Genomic DNA, 18937 nt, shown 5'->3' with positions numbered 1-18937 from the left:
TATTGGACACCTTCCTATCTGTGGGGCTCATACATCTTCTTATTTAAGAAGGCGGTCCAGGGAGTCCAGGGAGTCCTCTTCCAGGCTGCTGAGATTCTCCAGAGTGTCTTCTTCCTCTGGAGAATCCTGTGAACAACAATGATTACTCTTAAGCAATCAGAGAAACGAAACTCAGAATTCCTTAAAAAAGGGACTATTGAATGGGGATCACATTTCCCATTTAGAACACTGATCCCTGATGCTTTGCAGCAAAGGAACCAGTCATACCAGAGCTTGGGTGTTCCCTCAGGTTAGGAGAACTGACTAGAGGACTCTATCCCTGCCCAACTGAAAACACTTTGTCTTTCTTACCCATGGACTGGAAGAGGAGCTGGCCTCTGCATCCTGGTCCCAGCTATCCTCAGATTCCTCCTCCAGGAGGTCAGCAAGGGAGTCCACCTCACAGAGGCTGCTGGTCCTGGAGCCCAACAGGACGGTCAGCGAATCCTGCAAATAACAATATGGAGGCTAAATCCTAAGCTTTCTGCATCCCAATAATATTGCTAGAAGATAGGGTGCATTCAGGCCCTAGGGGCCAACAGCAAGAGAGCCTTTGCAAGCTTTAAGCTTACAAATTTCTCCCACTCCCATCAGGAGTCGTGGCATAGCCCTAACCCTAACCCTAGCCATCGGCCCCATTGCCAAAACTTTCTTACCTCTGGAGAAGAGGTGTCCTGCCCAGGAGAGAGCTCCTCCTCCACTGGTTGGTCCTGTGGTTCCTGGAATCAAAATAGCAATATTTTGTCCGTTAGCATATTAAGAAATCCACAGAGACAGGGCTTCTTCTTTTTACATGGGGAGGAATTGTCCAGTTCTTACCAACTCAGTGGAGGTCTCCAAAAGGGTGGACAGCCGCGGCCTGTGGTGCTCCTGCCTTTCCTCTCTGGGGGGAGAAAACAAAAGGGCCAAAGATCAAAAGAAGCCCTGGGACCTTTTGTAAGAGTGGTCATGTGGAAGCTCCAGGAGCCCTTCCGGCTGGCCTGCCAAAGGACTTGGCCTTCCAGTGGGATTCCCCTGAGATGCCTCCCCTCTGCAAGTGTTTCACCCTCCGAAGTGATACCTACCCTTAAAGGCAGTCACCGCTTCCCTCCTGCACTGGGCTCCGAGCCGTCCCCATCGGATGGAATTCTTCCGATGGGTCCTGCAATAAGAATGCAAATATTCTGTCTCTTGGCATTTTAACCAATGCACAGAGTCAGGGCTTCTGCCACTACCATGGGGAGGAGCTGGTCTGGCCTTACCGACTCAGTGCAGGTCTCCCAAATTGTAGGTAGCCGCGGCGTCCACTTCAAACAGCTCTCATTTCTGGGGAGAGACCAAAGTCATTCTTTTGTTAGCAGAGGTAGAGGCAGAGGGTAGAGATGCCTGCCCTCTGCCAACCTTTCTTCTAGCCCTTCTCTTGGGGGCTTCAGAATCCCTCAGCTGAGAACTTACCTCAGGGAAATGAGAGCTGGCCTGACATCTTCCTTCCTGGGACTCCGGGTGGTGGCAGGACCACCCATCACAACCTGCAAGAAACAATTGTTTATTGAAGGCATAAATTAAAAGTCCTCTGCATGTTTATCTTCCCCGGGAAGGGCTGCATTATAGAGGGCAAAGAGACAGCAGACCATGGGAAACGCGGCTGTTAATATGGGCTGGCCAGGTTCCCCCCAAGTGGGAATTCCTCCCTTCCCCCACCCGGTTTTGAAGCATGAACTGGTGTTCTTGCAGAAGCGCCCTTACCCCAGGAGAGGAAGATGTGCCGCCATCAGACACATGATGTGTCTCCCATTCTCCCCGCTGGTCTTCCAATTCCTGTGCCGTCCTAGCCAAAAGAAAAAGGTAACATGTCAAAAAACATCCATCTAACATCTCCTTTCTCAGCCCAACCAGTCACCCTGCCCATCTTTTTGCCCTGAAGCCCCTTCTGGACAGAAAGCCATTTGGGGAGAGGCTCTTACAGACTCTCCAGTCCATCAATGGTGCCCCACCATGCCCAGGGTTTAAGGAAAAGGGGGTGGTACCTGTCAGGAGGCACAGGAAGGTCTTCAACGTTGCTCTTCAGACAACAGAAAAGGTGCGAACACCTTTTCCGGATGTTCTGTGAAGAGAAGAGAAATAGCTGTCAATCAGTCAGAAGAGTTGAGAAGCATGACTTTCTCCCCCGCTGCCAGTTTCTTGACAGCTGAGATGGCCACACTTACTCTGAAGAGCCTTCTGAGAGCCATGACCAACTAGCTGCACGTCCGTCCACTGCAAGAAGGGAGAATGGGCAGCTGGGCACTGGCTAGTGGCTTTTCAGGGAAACTGGCAATCTAGTTCCCCCAGGAACCAAGTAAACAATGGCCATATTCTATACCCACCCAAGGAGGGCAGCTCACCTGGGTCTCGGAGTGGCCGGTGGCTGATTCCCTTTGTGGCCTTTTAGCCTGTATGTTTCATGTGGGAAGTTGTTGGTTCATGAACAACAGAGAAGCACCATCATTGTGGCACAAAGCACGGAGGGAATCATGGCATCCTAGGGCAGAAGCGACGTTTAGTCTGACTCCCTGCCCAAGGAACGGCTCTTCCTACCATCTCAGGCAAATGATTCCCCAATCTTTTCCTGAAAATTTCAAGAATGGAGCACAAACAAGTCTTGGAAACAAACTGTTCCACTGCTTAATGGTTCGCACTGTGAGGATGCTGCAATGGTCGCTAAGTGTGAAAATGGTCGCTAAAGGGTCGCTAAGTGTGAAAATGGTCGCTAAAGGGTCTCTAAGTGTGAAAAATGGTCATCAGTCACTTTTTTCAATGCCATTGTAAATTTGGTCACTATACCACCTTTCTTGCCACAGTTCTTAAGTGAATAACTGCAGCTGATAAATTAGTAACATAAGTGACTAGCAAAATGTTCATCTACTTCCTCTGCTTGGTTGGGTGGCTTGTAGTATAGACCTATGGAAATGTCATTTCCCCCCAACCTTTAATATTGACCCAAATGCATTCAAGATAGTTCTCATCATTATTGTGCTCTATTTCTGTAGAGAGGTAATTATTTCTTATATATATAGTGCAACTCCACCTCCTGTTTTATTTGGTCTATTACTTTTAAATAATTTAAATCCTTCTAGCTGTATGTTCCATTTGTGGATTTCATCCCACCAAGTTTTTGTAATGGCCACAATATAGTATCTGCCCTCATTTACTTGAATTTCTAATTCACCCTGTTTATTCCTCATACTCTGTGCATTGGTGTATAGACATTTGAGTCGTTTAAACTTTTTTTAACCATTGATTTTATTTCTAACAATATAAACAAAATTTAACAATATAAATAAAATAAATATAAATAACAATATAACAATATAAATAAAATAACAAATAGAAGAAACTAAGAACAAACAACTACAACAACAACAATAACAATAACAACAACAAAACAACAACAACAATAGCCATGCAGGGCTTTGTAGGTTGGGAGGTTCTGTCCTCCAGCTGCCTCCATTACTGAAGGCGTCCTGTAGGCAGAGAATAACAGAATTAGAAGGGATCTAGGAGGCAATTCCTCCTCCTCCTCCTCACTAGCAAGCTGGCAGCTGCCCGCTTTCCCCACCTGAAGCCTCAGGGCTGCCATGTGGCAGCTGTTGTTTCAGCCAAATCACTCTTGACAGGCTGCTTGGGACCATTGACCAACTCACCTCCCGAGGTGCCTGGGGCTGGTTCCTCCTCCTCCAAGCTGACCTCTGGAGGGGAATCTGAGGAAGCATCTGGGGGAGAAATCAAAGACTATTATTAGTACCGTGTTGCTCTTTGTAGAGCTACTTGTACCTGCCCCTCCACTCTTCCCAGGTAGCATATTGGACACCTTCCCATCTGTGGGGCTCATACCTCTTCTTATTTAAGAAGGCGGTCTAGGGCGTCCAGGATGTCCTCTTCCAGGCTGCTGAGATCCTCCAGAGTGTCTTCTTCCTCTGGAGAATCCTGTGAAGCAATCAGAGAAACGAAACTCAGAATTCCTTAAAAAAGGGACTATTGAATGGGGATCACATTTCCCATTTAGAACACTGGTCCCTGATGCTTTGCAGCAAAGGAACCAGTCATACCAGAGCTTGGGTGCATATACTGTAGTTAGACTAAGTACCTTGTCCGAAGGGCCGGGTGTCCCCTTGCTCCACTGCCCAGAGCGCTCCAGCACAGTTCCCTCAGGTTAGGAGAACTGACTAGAGGACTCTATCCCTGCCCAGCTGAAAACACTTTGTCTTTCTTACCCATGGACTGGAAGAGGAGCTGGCCTCTGCATCCTGGTCCCAGCTATCCTCAGATTCCTCCTCCAGGAGGTCAGCAAGGGAGTCCACCTCACAGAGGCTGCTGGTCCTGGAGCCCAACAGGACGGTCAGCGAATCCTGCAAATAACAATATGGAGGCTAAATCCTAAGCTTTCTGCATCCCAACAATATTGCTAGAAGATAGGGTGCATTCAGGCCCTGGGGGCCAACAGCAAGAGAGCCTTTGCAAGCTTTAAGCTTAGAAATTTCTCCCACTCCCATCAGGAGTCGTGGCATAGCCCTAACCCTAACCCTAGCCATCGGCCCCATTGCCAAAACTTTCTTACCTCTGGAGAAGAGGTGTCCTGCCCAGGAGAGAGCTCCTCCTCCACTGGTTGGTCCTGTGGTTCCTGGAATCAAAATATCAATATTTTGTCCGTTAGCATATGAAGAAATCCACAGAGACAGGGCTTCTTCTTTTTACATGGGGAGGAATTGTCCAGTTCTTACCAACTCAGTGGAGGTCTCCAAAATGGTGGACAGCCGTGGCCTGTGGTGCTCCTGCCTTTCCTCTCTGGGGGGAGAAAACAAAAGGGCCAAAGATCAAAAGAAGCCCTGGGACCTTTTGTAAGAGTGGTCATGTGGAAGCTCTCGGAGCCCTTCCGGCTGGCCTGCCAAAGGACTTGGCCTTCCAGTGGGATTCCCCTGAGATGCCTCCCCTCTGCAAGTGTTTCACCTTCCGAAGTGATACCTACCCTGAAAGGCAGTCACCGCTTCCCTCCTGCACTGGGCTCCGAGCCGTCCCCATCGGATGGAATTCTTCCGATGGGTCCTGCAATAAGAATGCAAATATTCTGTCTCTTGGCATTTTAACCAATGCACAGAGTCAGGGCTTCTGCCACTACCATGGGGAGGAGCTGGTCTGGCCTTACCGACTCAGTGCAGGTTTCCCAAATTGTAGGTAGCCGCGGCGTCCACTTCAAACAGCTCTCATTTCTGGGGAGAGACCAAAGTCATTCTTTTGTTAGCAGAGGTAGAGGCAGAGGGTAGAGATGCCTGCCCTCTGCCAACCTTTCTTCTAGCCCTTCTCTTGGGGGCTTCAGAATCCCTCAGCTGAGAACTTACCTCAGGGAAATGAGAGCTGGCCTGACATCTTCCTTCCTGGGACTCCGGGTGGTGGCAGGACCACCCATCACAACCTGCAAGAAACAATTGTTTATTGAAGGCATAAATTAAAAGTCCTCTGCATGTTTATCTTCCCCGGGAAGAAGGGCTGCATTATAGAGGGCAAAGAGACAGCAGACCATGGGAAACGTGGCTGATAATGTGGGCTGGCCAGGTTCCCCCCAAGTGGGAATTCCTCCCTTCCCCCACCCGGTTTTGAAGCATGAACTGGCGTTCTTGCAGAAGCGCCCTTACCCCTGGAGAGGAAGATGTGCCGCTATCAGACACATGATGTGTCTCCCATTCTCCGCGCTGGTCTTCCAGTTCCTGTGCCGTCCTGGCCAAAAGTGTTAAATATGTTTGAGGGAAAGACGCAGGAGCCATGGAATCAGAGAGTAAGATGTTTATTGCGAGATGTCAGCGATTCAAAACGTCCCTGCAACTGTCAGGGTATTTATACTCGAGCCCAAAGCAACTGTCAAATGACCAGCCAATCAGAGAGCTGGTAACAGGAACATTTGCATATATAACACTCCTTCCCCCCAGTTATTTGCATACTCAACACTCCTCTAACATTTGTCCCCCCCAGTTATTTGCTTTGTGTGTTATTTATTTGCATTTTTTTTGTGTGTTGTCCATGTTCAACATTTACAATTCAACATTTACAATTCAAAGAAAGTCCACGCCTGTCGGTAACTTTGGTTGGACGTTGCGGTTTATGTTGGCGGGGGGGGGGTTCTGCGAGCAGGAATGGCGGCTAGAGTTGCGAGCAGGAATGGCGGCTAGAGTTGCTCCTTTGGAGGCAGGTTGGTGTCCTCGTGCTTCAACTTCCCGTCCAGCGCCAGGCCTCGCTTCTCCCGGTTGTTGGTCAGCAGTGGAGTCAGCGTGTAAACCTTGCAGAAGGTGGAGCTGGGAGGCAGGCAGCTTTGTAAGGCAGGTGGCCTTGGGAGGTAGGCAGCTTTGTAATGCAGGTGGAGCAGCGGAGGCTCCAGGCAGCAGCAGCTGCAGACAGTTTGTATTATGCAGATAGAAAGCCGTGAGGAGACGGATGGCAGCAGCGGCTGCAGACAGGCAGGCAGTTCCAGCCGAGGTTGGCCTTCGCGGTCTTTGGCTCGTCCTTGGAATTGGCGTAGATAGCTCGTCCTTGGAGTTGGCGTAGATGGAAGGCTTCACGGTGGCTACTGCTGGTTCTCTGTTGTGGTTTTTGTGTCTGATTTTCGGGGGCCGCGACTGGCTTATTCTTCGTTGTTGTTTTCCAGGCTCTGCGGGAATCGCATATCCCATCCTCGTCGCCAGTATTAAATATGTTTGAGGGAAAGACGCAGGAGCCATGGAATCAGAGAGTAAGATGTTTATTGCGAGATGTCAGCGATTCAAAACGTCCCTGCAACTGTCAGGGTATTTATACTCGAGCCCAAAGCAACTGTCAAATGCCCAGCCAATCAGAGAGCTGGTAAAATGTCAAAAAAACATCCATCTAACATCTCCTTTCTCAGCCCAACCAGTCACCCTGCCCATCTTTTCGCCCTGAAGCCCCTTCTGGACAGAAAGCCATTTGGGGAGTGGCTCTTACAGACTCTGCAGTCCATCAATGGTGCCCGACCATGCCCAGGGTTTAAGGAAAAGGGGGTGGTACCTGTCAGGAGGCACAGGAAGGTCTTCAACGTTGCTCTTCAGACAACAGAAAAGGTGCGAACACCTTTTCCGGATGTTCTGTGAAGAGAAGAGAAATAGCTGTCAATCAGTCAGAAGAGTTGAGAAGTATGACTTTCTCCCCCGCTGCCAGTTTCTTGACAGCTGAGATGGCCACACTTACTCTGAAGAGCCTTCTGAGAGCCATGACCAACTAGCTGCACGTCCGTCCACTGCACGAAGGGAGAATGGGCAGCTGGGCACTGGCTAGTGGCTTTTCAGGGAAACTGGCAATCTAGTTCCCCCAGGAACCAGGTAAACAATGGCCATATTGTATACCCACCCAAGGAGGGCAGCTCACCTGGGTCTCGGAGTGGCCGGTGGCTGATTCCCTTTGTGGCCTTTTAGCCTGTATGTTTCATGTGGGAAGTTGTTGGTTCATGAACAACAGAGAAGCACCATCATTGTGCCACAAAGCACGGAGGGAATCATGGCATCCTAGGGCAGAAGCGACGTTTAGTCCGACTCCCTGCCCAAGGAACGGCTCTTCCTACCATCTCAGGCAAATGATTCCCCAATCTTTTCCTGAAAATTTCAAGAATGGAGCACAAACAAGTCTTGGAAACAAACTGTTCCACTGCTTAATGGTTCTCACTGTGAGGATGCTGCAACGGTCGCTAAGTGTGAAAAGGGTCGCTAAAGGGTCGCTAAGTGTGAAAAATGGTCATCAGTCACTTTTTTCAATGCCATTGTAACTTTGGTCACTATACCACCGTTCTTGCCACAGTTCTTAAGTGAATAACTGCAGCTGATAAATTAGTAACATAAGTGACTAGCAAAATGTTCATCTACTTCCTCTGCTTGGTTGGTTGGCTTGTAGTATAGACCTATGGAAATGTCATTTCTCCCCAACCTTTAATATTGACCCAAATGCATTCAAGATAGTTCTCATCATTGTTGTGCTCTATTTCTGTAGAGATGTAGTTATTTCTCATATATAGTGCAACTCCACCTCCTGTTTTATTTGGTCTATTACTTTTAAATAATTTAAATCCTTCTAGCTGTATGTTCCATTTGTGGATTTCATCCCACCAAGTTTTTGTAATGGCCACAATATAGTATCTGCCCTCATTTACTTGAATTTCTAATTCACCCTGTTTATTCCTCATACTCTGTGCATTGGTCTATAGACATGTGAGTCGTTTAAACTTTTTTTAACCATTGCTTTTATTTCTAGCAATATAAACAAAATTTAACAATATAAATAAAATAAATATAAATAACAATATAACAATATAAATAAAATAACAAATAGAAGAAACTAAGAACAAACAACAACAACAACAATAATAACAATAACAACAACAAAACAACAACAATAGCCATGCAGCACTTTGTAGGTGGGGAGATTCTGTCCTCCAGCTCCATTACTGAAGGCGTCCTGTAGGCAGAGAATAACAGAATTAGAAGGGATCTAGGAGGCAATTCCTCTTCCTCCTCCTCACTAGCAAGCTGGCAGCTGCCTGCTTTCCCCACCTGAAGCCTCAGGGCTGCCTTGTGGCAGCTGTTGTTTCAGCCAAATCACTCTTGACAGGCTGCTTGGGACCATTGACCAACTCACCTCCCGAGGTGCCTGGGCTGGTTCCTCCTCCTCCAAGCTGACCTCTGGAGGGGAATCTGAGGAAGCATCTGGGGGAGAAATCAAAGACTATTATTAGTACCATGTTGCTCTTTGTAGAGCTACTTGTACTTGCCCTCCGCTCTTCCCAGGTAGCATATTGGACACCTTCCTATCTGTGGGGCTCATACCTCTTCTTATTTAAGAAGGCGGTCCAGGGAGTCCAGGATGTCCTCTTCCAGGCTGCTGAGATCCTCCAGAGTGTCTTCTTCCTCTGGAGAATCCTGTGAACAACAATGATTCCTCTTAAGCAATCAGAGAAACGAAACTCAGAATTCCTTTAAAAAGGGACTATTGAATGGGGATCACATTTCCCATTTAGAACACTGGTCCCTGATGCTTTGCAGCAAAGGAACCAGTCATACCAGAGCTTGGGTGCATATACTGTAGTTAGACTAAGTATCTTGTCCGAAGGGCCGGGTGTCCCCTTGCTCCACTGCCCAGAGCGCTCCAGCACAGTTCCCTCAGGTTAGGAGAACTGACTAGAGGACTCTATCCCTGCCCAACTGAAAACACTTTGTCTTTCTTACCCATGGACTGGAAGAGGAGCTGGCCTCTGCATCCTGGTCCCAGCTATCCTCAGATTCCTCCTCCAGGAGGTCAGCAAGGGAGTCCACCTCACAGAGGCTGCTGGTCCTGGAGCCCAACAGGACGGTCAGCGAATCCTGCAAATAACAATATGGAGGCTAAATCCTAAGCTTTCTGCATCCCAATAATATTGCTAGAAGATAGGGTGCATTCAGGCCCTAGGGGCCAACAGCAAGAGAGCCTTTGCAAGCTTTAAGCTTACAAATTTCTCCCACTCCCATCAGGAGTCGTGGCATAGCCCTAACCCTAACCCTAGCCATCGGCCCCATTGCCAAAACTTTCTTACCTCTGGAGAAGAGGTGTCCTGCCCAGGAGAGAGCTCCTCCTCCACTGGTTGGTCCTGTGGTTCCTGGAATCAAAATAGCAATATTTTGTCCGTTAGCATATTAAGAAATCCGCAGAGACAGGGCTTCTTCTTTTTACATGGGGAGGAATTGTCCAGTTCTTACCAACTCAGTGGAGGTCTCCAAAAGGGTGGACAGCCGTGGCCTGCGGTGCTCCTGCCTTTCCTCTCTGGTGGGAGAAAACAAAAGGGCCAAAGATCAAAAGAAGCCCTGGGACCTTTTGTAAGAGTGGTCATGTGGAAGCTCCAGGAGCCCTTCCGGCTGGCCTGCCAAAGGACTTGGCCTTCCAGTGGGATTCCCCTGAGATGCCTCCCCTCTGCAAGTGTTTCACCCTCCGAAGTGATACCTACCCTGAAAGGCAGTCACCGCTTCCCTCCTGCACTGGGCTCCGAGCCGTCCCCATCGGATGGAATTCTTCCGATGGGTCCTGCAATAAGAATGCAAATATTCTGTCTCTTGGCATTTTAACCAATGCACAGAGTCAGGGCTTCTGCCACTACCATGGGGAGGAGCTGGTCTGGCCTTACCGACTCAGTGCAGGTCTCCCAAATTGTAGGTAGCCGCGGCGTCCACTTCAAACAGCTCTCATTTCTGGGGAGAGACCAAAGTCATTCTTTTGTTAGCAGAGGTAGAGGCAGAGGGTAGAGATGCCTGCCCTCTGCCAACCTTTCTTCTAGCCCTTCTCTTGGGGGCTTCAGAATCCCTCAGCTGAGAACTTACCTCAGGGAAATGAGAGCTGGCCTGACATCTTCCTTCCTGGGACTCCGGGTGGTGGCAGGACCACCCATCACAACCTGCAAGAAACAATTGTTTATTGAAGGCATAAATTAAAAGTCCTCTGCATGTTTATCTTCCCCGGGAAGGGCTGCATTATAGAGGGCAAAGAGACAGCAGACCATGGGAAACGCGGCTGTTAATATGGGCTGGCCAGGTTCCCCCCAAGTGGGAATTCCTCCCTTCCCCCACCCGGTTTTGAAGCATGAACTGGTGTTCTTGCAGAAGCGCCCTTACCCCAGGAGAGGAAGATGTGCCGCCATCAGACACATGATGTGTCTCCCATTCTCCCCGCTGGTCTTCCAATTCCTGTGCCGTCCTAGCCAAAAGAAAAAGGTAACATGTCAAAAAACATCCATCTAACATCTCCTTTCTCAGCCCAACCAGTCACCCTGCCCATCTTTTTGCCCTGAAGCCCCTTCTGGACAGAAAGCCATTTGGGGAGAGGCTCTTACAGACTCTCCAGTCCATCAATGGTGCCCCACCATGCCCAGGGTTTAAGGAAAAGGGGGTGGTACCTGTCAGGAGGCACAGGAAGGTCTTCAACGTTGCTCTTCAGACAACAGAAAAGGTGCGAACACCTTTTCCGGATGTTCTGTGAAGAGAAGAGAAATAGCTGTCAATCAGTCAGAAGAGTTGAGAAGCATGACTTTCTCCCCCGCTGCCAGTTTCTTGACAGCTGAGATGGCCACACTTACTCTGAAGAGCCTTCTGAGAGCCATGACCAACTAGCTGCACGTCCGTCCACTGCAAGAAGGGAGAATGGGCAGCTGGGCACTGGCTAGTGGCTTTTCAGGGAAACTGGCAATCTAGTTCCCCCAGCAACCAAGTAAACAATGGCCATATTCTATACCCACCCAAGGAGGGCAGCTCACCTGGGTCTCGGAGTGGCCGGTGGCTGATTCCCTTTGTGGCCTTTTAGCCTGTATGTTTCATGTGGGAAGTTGTTGGTTCATGAACAACAGAGAAGCACCATCATTGTGGCACAAAGCACGGAGGGAATCATGGCATCCTAGGGCAGAAGCGACGTTTAGTCTGACTCCCTGCCCAAGGAACGGCTCTTCCTACCATCTCAGGCAAATGATTCCCCAATCTTTTCCTGAAAATTTCAAGAATGGAGCACAAACAAGTCTTGGAAACAAACTGTTCCACTGCTTAATGGTTCGCACTGTGAGGATGCTGCAATGGTCGCTAAGTGTGAAAATGGTCGCTAAAGGGTCGCTAAGTGTGAAAATGGTCGCTAAAGGGTCTCTAAGTGTGAAAAATGGTCATCAGTCACTTTTTTCAATGCCATTGTAAATTTGGTCACTATACCACCTTTCTTGCCACAGTTCTTAAGTGAATAACTGCAGCTGATAAATTAGTAACATAAGTGACTAGCAAAATGTTCATCTACTTCCTCTGCTTGGTTGGGTGGCTTGTAGTATAGACCTATGGAAATGTCATTTCCCCCCAACCTTTAATATTGACCCAAATGCATTCAAGATAGTTCTCATCATTATTGTGCTCTATTTCTGTAGAGAGGTAATTATTTCTTATATATATAGTGCAACTCCACCTCCTGTTTTATTTGGTCTATTACTTTTAAATAATTTAAATCCTTCTAGCTGTATGTTCCATTTGTGGATTTCATCCCACCAAGTTTTTGTAATGGCCACAATATAGTATCTGCCCTCATTTACTTGAATTTCTAATTCACCCTGTTTATTCCTCATACTCTGTGCATTGGTGTATAGACATTTGAGTCGTTTAAACTTTTTTTAACCATTGATTTTATTTCTAACAATATAAACAAAATTTAACAATATAAATAAAATAAATATAAATAACAATATAACAATATAAATAAAATAACAAATAGAAGAAACTAAGAACAAACAACTACAACAACAACAATAACAATAACAACAACAAAACAACAACAACAATAGCCATGCAGGGCTTTGTAGGTTGGGATGTTCTGTCCTCCAGCTGCCTCCATTACTGAAGGCGTCCTGTAGGCAGAGAATAACAGAATTAGAAGGGATCTAGGAGGCAATTCCTCCTCCTCCTCCTCACTAGCAAGCTGGCAGCTGCCCGCTTTCCCCACCTGAAGCCTCAGGGCTGCCATGTGGCAGCTGTTGTTTCAGCCAAATCACTCTTGACAGGCTGCTTGGGACCATTGACCAACTCACCTCCCGAGGTGCCTGGGGCTGGTTCCTCCTCCTCCAAGCTGACCTCTGGAGGGGAATCTGAGGAAGCATCTGGGGGAGAAATCAAAGACTATTATTAGTACCATGTTGCTCTTTGTAGAGCTACTTGTACCTGCCCTCCGCTCTTCCCACGTAGCATATTGGACACCTTCCCATCTGTGGGGCTCATACATCTTCTTATTTAAGAAGGCGGTCCAGGGAGTCCAGGATGTCCTCTTCCAGGCTGCTGAGATCCTCCAGAGTGTCTTCTTCCTCTGGAGAATCCTGTGAAGCAATCAGAGAAACGAAACTCAGAATTCCTTAAAAAAGGGACTATTGAATGGGGATCACATTTCCCATTTAGAACACTGGTCCCTGATGCTTTGCAGCAAAGGAACCAGTCATACCAGAGCTTGGGTGCATATACTGTAGTTAGTACGTTGTCCGAAGGGCCGGGTGGCACCTTGCTCCACTGCCCAGAGCGCTCCAGCACAGTTCCCTCAGGTTAGGAGAACTGACCAGAGGACTCTATCCCTGCCCAACTGAAAACACTTTGTCTTTCTTACCCATGGACTGGAAGAGGAGCTGGCCTCTGCATCCTGGTCCCAGCTATCCTCAGATTCCTCCTCCAGGAGGTCAGCAAGGGAGTCCACCTCACAGAGGCTGCTGGTCCTGGAGCCCAACAGGACGGTCAGCGAATCCTGCAAATAACAATATGGAGGCTAAAGCTTTCTGCATCCCAATAATATTGCTAGAAGATAGGGTGCATTCAGGCCCTAGGGGCCAACAGCAAGAGAGCCTTTGCAAGCTTTAAGCTTACAAATTTCTCCCACTCCCATCAGGAGTCGTGGCATAGCCCTAACCCTAACCCTAGCCATCGGCCCCATTGCCAAAACTTTCTTACCTCTGGAGAAGAGGTGTCCTGCCCAGGAGAGAGCTCCTCCTCCACTGGTTGGTCCTGTGGTTCCTGGAATCAAAATATCAATATTTTGTCCGTTAGCATATGAAGAAATCCACAGAGACAGGGCTTCTTCTTTTTACATGGGGAGGAATTGTCCAGTTCTTACCAACTCAGTGGAGGTCTCCAAAAGGGTGGACAGCCGTGGCCTGCGGTGCTCCTGCCTTTCCTCTCTGGGGGGAGAAAACAAAAGGGCCAAAGATCAAAAGAAGCCCTGGGACCTTTTGTAAGAGTGGTCACGTGGAAGCTCTCGGAGCCCTTCCGGCTGGCCTGCCAAAGGACTTGGCCTTCCAGTGGGATTCCCCTGAGATGCCTCCCCTCTGCAAGTGTTTCACCCTCCGAAGTGATACCTACCCTGAAAGGCAGTCACCGCTTCCCTCCTGCACTGGGCTCCGAGCCGTCCCCATCGGATGGAATTCTTCCGATGGGTCCTGCAGTAAGAATGCAAATATTCTGTCTCTTGGCATTTTAACCAATGCACAGAGTCAGGGCTTCTGCCACTACCATGGGGAGGAGCTGGTCTGGCCTTACCAACTCAGTGCAGGTCTCCCAAATTGTAGGTAGCCGCGGCGTCCACTTCAAACAGCTCTCATTTCTGGGGAGAGACCAAAGTCATTCTTTTGTCAGCAGAGGTAGAGGCAGAGGGTAGAGATGCCTGCCCTCTGCCAATCTATCTTCTAGCCCTTCTCTTGGGGGCTTCAGAATCCCTCAGCTGAGAACTTACCTCAGGGAAATGAGAGCTGGCCTGACATCTTCCTTCCTGGGACTCCGGGTGGTGGCAGGACCACCCATCACAACCTGCAAGAAACAATTGTTTATTGAAGGCATAAATTAAAAGTCCTCTGCATGTTTATCTTCCCCGGGAAGAAGGGCTGCATTATAGAGGGCAAAGAGACAGCAGACCATGGGAAACGTGGCTGATAATGTGGGCTGGCCAGGTTCCCCCCAAGTGGGAATTCCTCCCTTCCCCCACCCGGTTTTGAAGCATGAACTGGCGTTCTTGCAGAAGCGCCCTTACCCCAGGAGAGGAAGATGTGCCGCCATCAGACACATGATGTGTCTCCCATTCTCCGCGCTGGTCTTCCAGTTCCTGTGCCGTCCTGGCCAAAAGTGTTAAATATGTTTGAGGGAAAGACGCAGGAGCCATGGAATCAGAGAGTAAGATGTTTATTGCGAGATGTCAGCGATTCAAAACGTCCCTGCAACTGTCAGGGTATTTATACTCGAGCCCAAAGCAACTGTCAAATGACCAGCCAATCAGAGAGCTGGTAACAGGAACATTTGCATATATAACACTCCTTCCCCCCCGGTTATTTGCATACTCAACACTCCTCTAACATTTGTCCCCCCCAGTTATTTACTTTGTGTGTTATTTATTTGCATTTTTTTTGTGTGTTGTCCATGTTCAACATTTACAATTCAACATTTACAATTCAAAGAAAGTCCAAGCCTGTCGGTAACTTTGGTTGGACGTTGCGGTTTATGTTGGCGGGGGGGGGGGTTCTGCGAGCAGGAATGGCGGCTAGAGTTGCGAGCAGGAATGGCGGCTAGAGTTGCTCCTTTGGAGGCAGGTTGGTGTCCTCGTGCTTCAACTTCCCGTCCAGCGCCAGGCCTCGCTTCTCCCGGTTGTTGGTCGGCAGTGGAGTCAGCGTGTAAACCTTGCAGAAGGTGGAGCTGGGAGGCAGGCAGCTTTGTAAGGCAGGTGGCCTTGGGAGGTAGGCAGCTTTGTAATGCAGGTGGAGCAGCGGAGGCTCCAGGCAGCAGCAGCTGCAGACAGTTTGTATTATGCAGATAGAAAGCCGTGAGGAGACGGATGGCAGCAGTGGCTGCAGACAGGCAGGCAGTTCCAGCCGAGGTTGGCCTTCGCGGTCTTTGGCTCGTCCTTGGAATTGGCGTAGATAGCTCGTCCTTGGAGTTGGCGTAGATGGAAGGCTTCACGGTGGCTACTGCTGGTTCTCTGTTGTGGTTTTTGTGTCTGATTTTCGGGGGCCGCGACTGGCTTATTCTTCGTTGTTGTTTTCCAGGCTCTGCGGGAATCGCATATCCCATCCTCGTCGCCAGTATTAAATATGTTTGAGGGAAAGACGCAGGAGCCATGGAATCAGAGAGTAAGATGTTTATTGCAAGATGTCAGCGATTCAAAACGTCCCTGCAACTGTCAGGGTATTTATACTCGAGCCCAAAGCAACTGTCAAATGACCAGCCAATCAGAGAGCTGGTAACAGGAACATTTGCATATATAACACTCCTTCCCCCCCGGTTATTTGCATACTCAACATTCCTCTAACATTTGTCCCCCCCAGTTATTTACTTTGTGTGTTATTTATTTGCATTTTTTTTGTGTGTTGTCCATGTTCAACATTTACAATTCAACATTTACAATTCAAAGAAAGTCCAAGCCTGTCGGTAACTTTGGTTGGACGTTGCGGTTTATGTTGGCGGGGGGGGGGGGTTTCTGCGAGCAGGAATGGCGGCTAGAGTTGCGAGCAGGAATGGCGGCTAGAGTTGCTCCTTTGGAGGCAGGTTGGTGTCCTCGTGCTTCAACTTCCCGTCCAGCGCCAGGCCTCGCTTCTCCCGGTTGTTGGTCAGCAGTGGAGTCAGCGTGTAAACCTTGCAGAAGGTGGAGCTGGGAGGCAGGCAGCTTTGTAAGGCAGGTGGCCTTGGGAGGTAGGCAGCTTTGTAATGCAGGTGGAGCAGCGGAGGCTCCAGGCAGCAGCAGCTGCAGACAGTTTGTATTATGCAGATAGAAAGCCGTGAGGAGACGGATGGCAGCAGCGGCTGCAGACAGGCAGGCAGTTCCAGCCGAGGTTGGCCTTCGCGGTCTTTGGCTCGTCCTTGGAATTGGCGTAGATAGCTCGTCCTTGGAGTTGGCGTAGATGGAAGGCTTCACGGTGGCTACTGCTGGTTCTCTGTTGTGGTTTTTGTGTCTGATTTTCGGGGGCCGCGACTGGCTTATTCTTCGTTGTTGTTTTCCAGGCTCTGCGGGAATCGCATATCCCATCCTCGTCGCCAGTATTAAATATGTTTGAGGGAAAGACGCAGGAGCCATGGAATCAGAGAGTAAGATGTTTATTGCAAGATGTCAGCGATTCAAAACGTCCCTGCAACTGTCAGGGTATTTATACTCGAGCCCAAAGCAACTGTCAAATGACCAGCCAATCAGAGAGCTGGTAACAGGAACATTTGCATATATAACACTCCTTCCCCCCAGTTATTTGCATACTCAACACTCCTCTAACATTTGTCCCCCCCAGTTATTTACTTTGTGTGTTATTTATTTGCATTTTTTTTGTGTGTTGTCCATGTTCAACATTTACAATTCAACATTTACAATTCAAAGAAAGTCCAAGCCTGTTGGTAACTTTGGTTGGACGTTGCGGTTTATGTTGGCGGGGGGGGGGTTTTCTGCGAGCAGGAATGGCGGCTAGAGTTGCGAGCAGGAATGGCGGCTAGAGTTGCTCCTTTGGAGGCAGGTTGGTGTCCTCGTGCTTCAACTTCCCGTCCAGCGCCAGGCCTCGCTTCTCCCGGTTGTTGGTCAGCAGTGGAGTCAGCGTGTAAACCTTGCAGAAGGTGGAGCTGGGAGGCAGGCAGCTTTGTAAGGCAGGTGGCCTTGGGAGGTAGGCAGCTTTGTAATGCAGGTGGAGCAGCGGAGGCTCCAGGCAGCAGCAGCTGCAGACAGTTTGTATTATGCAGATAGAAAGCCGTGAGGAGACGGATGGCAGCAGCGGCTGCAGACAGGCAGGCAGTTCCAGCCGAGGTTGGCCTTCGCGGTCTTTGGCTCGTCCTTGGAATTGGCGTAGATAGCTTGTCCTTGGAGTTGGCGTAGATGGAAGGCTTCACGGTGGCTACTGCTGGTTCTCTGTTGTGGTTTTTGTGTCTGATTTTCGGGGGCCGCGACTGGCTTATTCTTCGTTGTTGTTTTCCAGGCTCTGCGGGAATCGCATATCCCATCCTCGTCGCCAGTATTAAATATGTTTGAGGGAAAGACGCAGGAGCCATGGAATCAGAGAGTAAGATGTTTATTGCGAGATGTCAGCGATTCAAAACGTCCCTGCAACTGTCAGGGTATTTATACTCGAGCCCAAAGCAACTGTCAAATGACCAGCCAATCAGAGAGCTGGTAAAATGTCAAAAAAACATCCATCTAACATCTCCTTTCTCAGCCCAACCAGTCACCCTGCCCATCTTTTTGCCCTGAAGCCCCTTCTGGACAGAAAGCCATTTGGGGAGAGGCTCTTACAGACTCTGCAGTCCATCAATGGTGCCCCACCATGCCCAGGGTTTAAGGAAAAGGGGGTGGTACCTGTCAGGAGGCACAGGAAGGTCTTCAACGTTGCTCTTCAGACAACAGAAAAGGTGCGAACACCTTTTCCGGATGTTCTGTGAAGAGAAGAGAAATAGCTGTCAATCAGTCAGAAGAGTTGAGAAGTATGACTTTCTCCCCCGATGCCAGTTTCTTGACAGCTGAGATGGCCACACTTACTCTGAAGAGCCTTCTGAGAGCCATGACCAACTAGCTGCACGTCCATCCACTGCACGAAGGGAGAATGGGCAGCTGGGCACTGGCTAGTGGCTTTTCAGGGAAACTGGCAATCTAGTTCCCCCAGCAACCAAGTAAACAATGGCCATATTCTATACCCACCCAAGGAGGGCAGCTCACCTGGGTCTAGGAGTGGCCGGTGGCTGATTCCCTTTGTGGCCTTTTAGCCTGTATGTTCCATGTGGGAAGTTGTTGGTTCATGAACAACAGAGAAGCACCATCATTGTGGCACAAAGCACGGAGGGAATCATGGCATCCTAGGGCAGAAGCGACGTTTAGTCCGACTCCCTGCCCAAGGAAGGGCTCTTCCTACCATCTCAGGCAAATGATTCCCCAATCTTTTCCTGAAAATTTCAAGAATGGAGCACAAACAAGTCTTGGAAACAAACTGTTCCACTGCTTAATGGTTCGCACTGTGAGGATGCTGCAACGGTCGCTAAGTGTGAAAATGGTCGCTAAAGGGTCGCTAAGTGTGAAAAATGGTCATCAGTCACTTTTTTCAATGACATTGTAACTTTGGTCACTATACCACCTTTCTTGCCACAGTTCTTAAGTGAATAACTGCAGCTGATAAATTAGTAACATAAGTGACTAGCAAAATGTTCATCTACTTCCTCTGCTTGGTTGGGTGGCTTGTAGTATAGACCTATGGAAATGTCATTTCCCCCCAACCTTTAATATTGACCCAAACGCATTCAAGATAGTTCTCATCATTGTTGTGCTCTATTTCTGTAGAGATGTAGTTATTTCTTTTTTTTTTAATTTTTTTTTAATTACACAGACAACAATGGGAAAGGGAGAAGATGGGGGGGGAAATGGG

General features: G+C 48.8%; 6 long non-coding RNA genes across 9 annotated transcripts; all 6 read right to left on the bottom strand.

Moving 5' to 3' along the window:
* Positions 1-337: 337 nt before the first annotated feature.
* LOC116509934 lies at positions 338-897 on the bottom strand. The gene is made up of 3 exons (XR_004255576.1): positions 859-897; positions 696-758; positions 338-486 (listed from the first exon to the last, which is right to left on the bottom strand). It is a non-coding gene; the product is annotated as an uncharacterized LOC116509934 (long non-coding RNA).
* Positions 898-1117: 220 nt separating this feature from the next.
* LOC116509921 lies at positions 1118-1827 on the bottom strand. Its single transcript, XR_004255575.1, has 4 exons — positions 1765-1827; positions 1474-1547; positions 1281-1344; positions 1118-1180 (listed from the first exon to the last, which is right to left on the bottom strand). It is a non-coding gene; the product is annotated as an uncharacterized LOC116509921 (long non-coding RNA).
* Positions 1828-8699: 6872 nt separating this feature from the next.
* Positions 8700-9805, bottom strand: LOC116510680. 2 transcript variants are annotated; one of them, XR_004255668.1, is made up of 5 exons: positions 9780-9805; positions 9617-9679; positions 9273-9407; positions 8874-8966; positions 8700-8753 (listed from the first exon to the last, which is right to left on the bottom strand). It is a non-coding gene; the product is annotated as an uncharacterized LOC116510680 (long non-coding RNA). The 2 variants fall into 2 exon arrangements; XR_004255667.1 differs by having other exon boundaries at positions 8708-8966.
* Positions 9806-10038: 233 nt separating this feature from the next.
* On the bottom strand, positions 10039-10748 carry LOC116509915. Its single transcript, XR_004255572.1, has 4 exons — positions 10686-10748; positions 10395-10468; positions 10202-10265; positions 10039-10101 (listed from the first exon to the last, which is right to left on the bottom strand). It is a non-coding gene; the product is annotated as an uncharacterized LOC116509915 (long non-coding RNA).
* Positions 10749-12822: 2074 nt separating this feature from the next.
* LOC116509902 lies at positions 12823-13591 on the bottom strand. Its single transcript, XR_004255569.1, has 3 exons — positions 13524-13591; positions 13186-13320; positions 12823-12904 (listed from the first exon to the last, which is right to left on the bottom strand). It is a non-coding gene; the product is annotated as an uncharacterized LOC116509902 (long non-coding RNA).
* A 355-nt stretch (positions 13592-13946) lies between these two features.
* On the bottom strand, positions 13947-18294 carry LOC116509887. 3 transcript variants are annotated; one of them, XR_004255565.1, is made up of 4 exons: positions 18238-18294; positions 17881-17957; positions 14109-14172; positions 13947-14008 (listed from the first exon to the last, which is right to left on the bottom strand). It is a non-coding gene; the product is annotated as an uncharacterized LOC116509887 (long non-coding RNA). The 3 variants fall into 3 exon arrangements; XR_004255564.1 differs by lacking the exon at positions 13947-14008 and having other exon boundaries at positions 14023-14172; XR_004255566.1 differs by lacking the exons at positions 13947-14008; positions 14109-14172 and adding an exon at positions 14665-14677.
* Positions 18295-18937: the final 643 nt, after the last annotated feature.

Source organism: Thamnophis elegans, chromosome 6 (genome assembly GCF_009769535.1).
Source record: "Thamnophis elegans isolate rThaEle1 chromosome 6, rThaEle1.pri, whole genome shotgun sequence".
NCBI classification, from domain to species: domain Eukaryota; kingdom Metazoa; phylum Chordata; class Lepidosauria; order Squamata; family Colubridae; genus Thamnophis; species Thamnophis elegans.
Note: the sequence above shows the minus strand (reverse complement) of the source record. Positions and strands in the feature narration are given on the sequence as shown.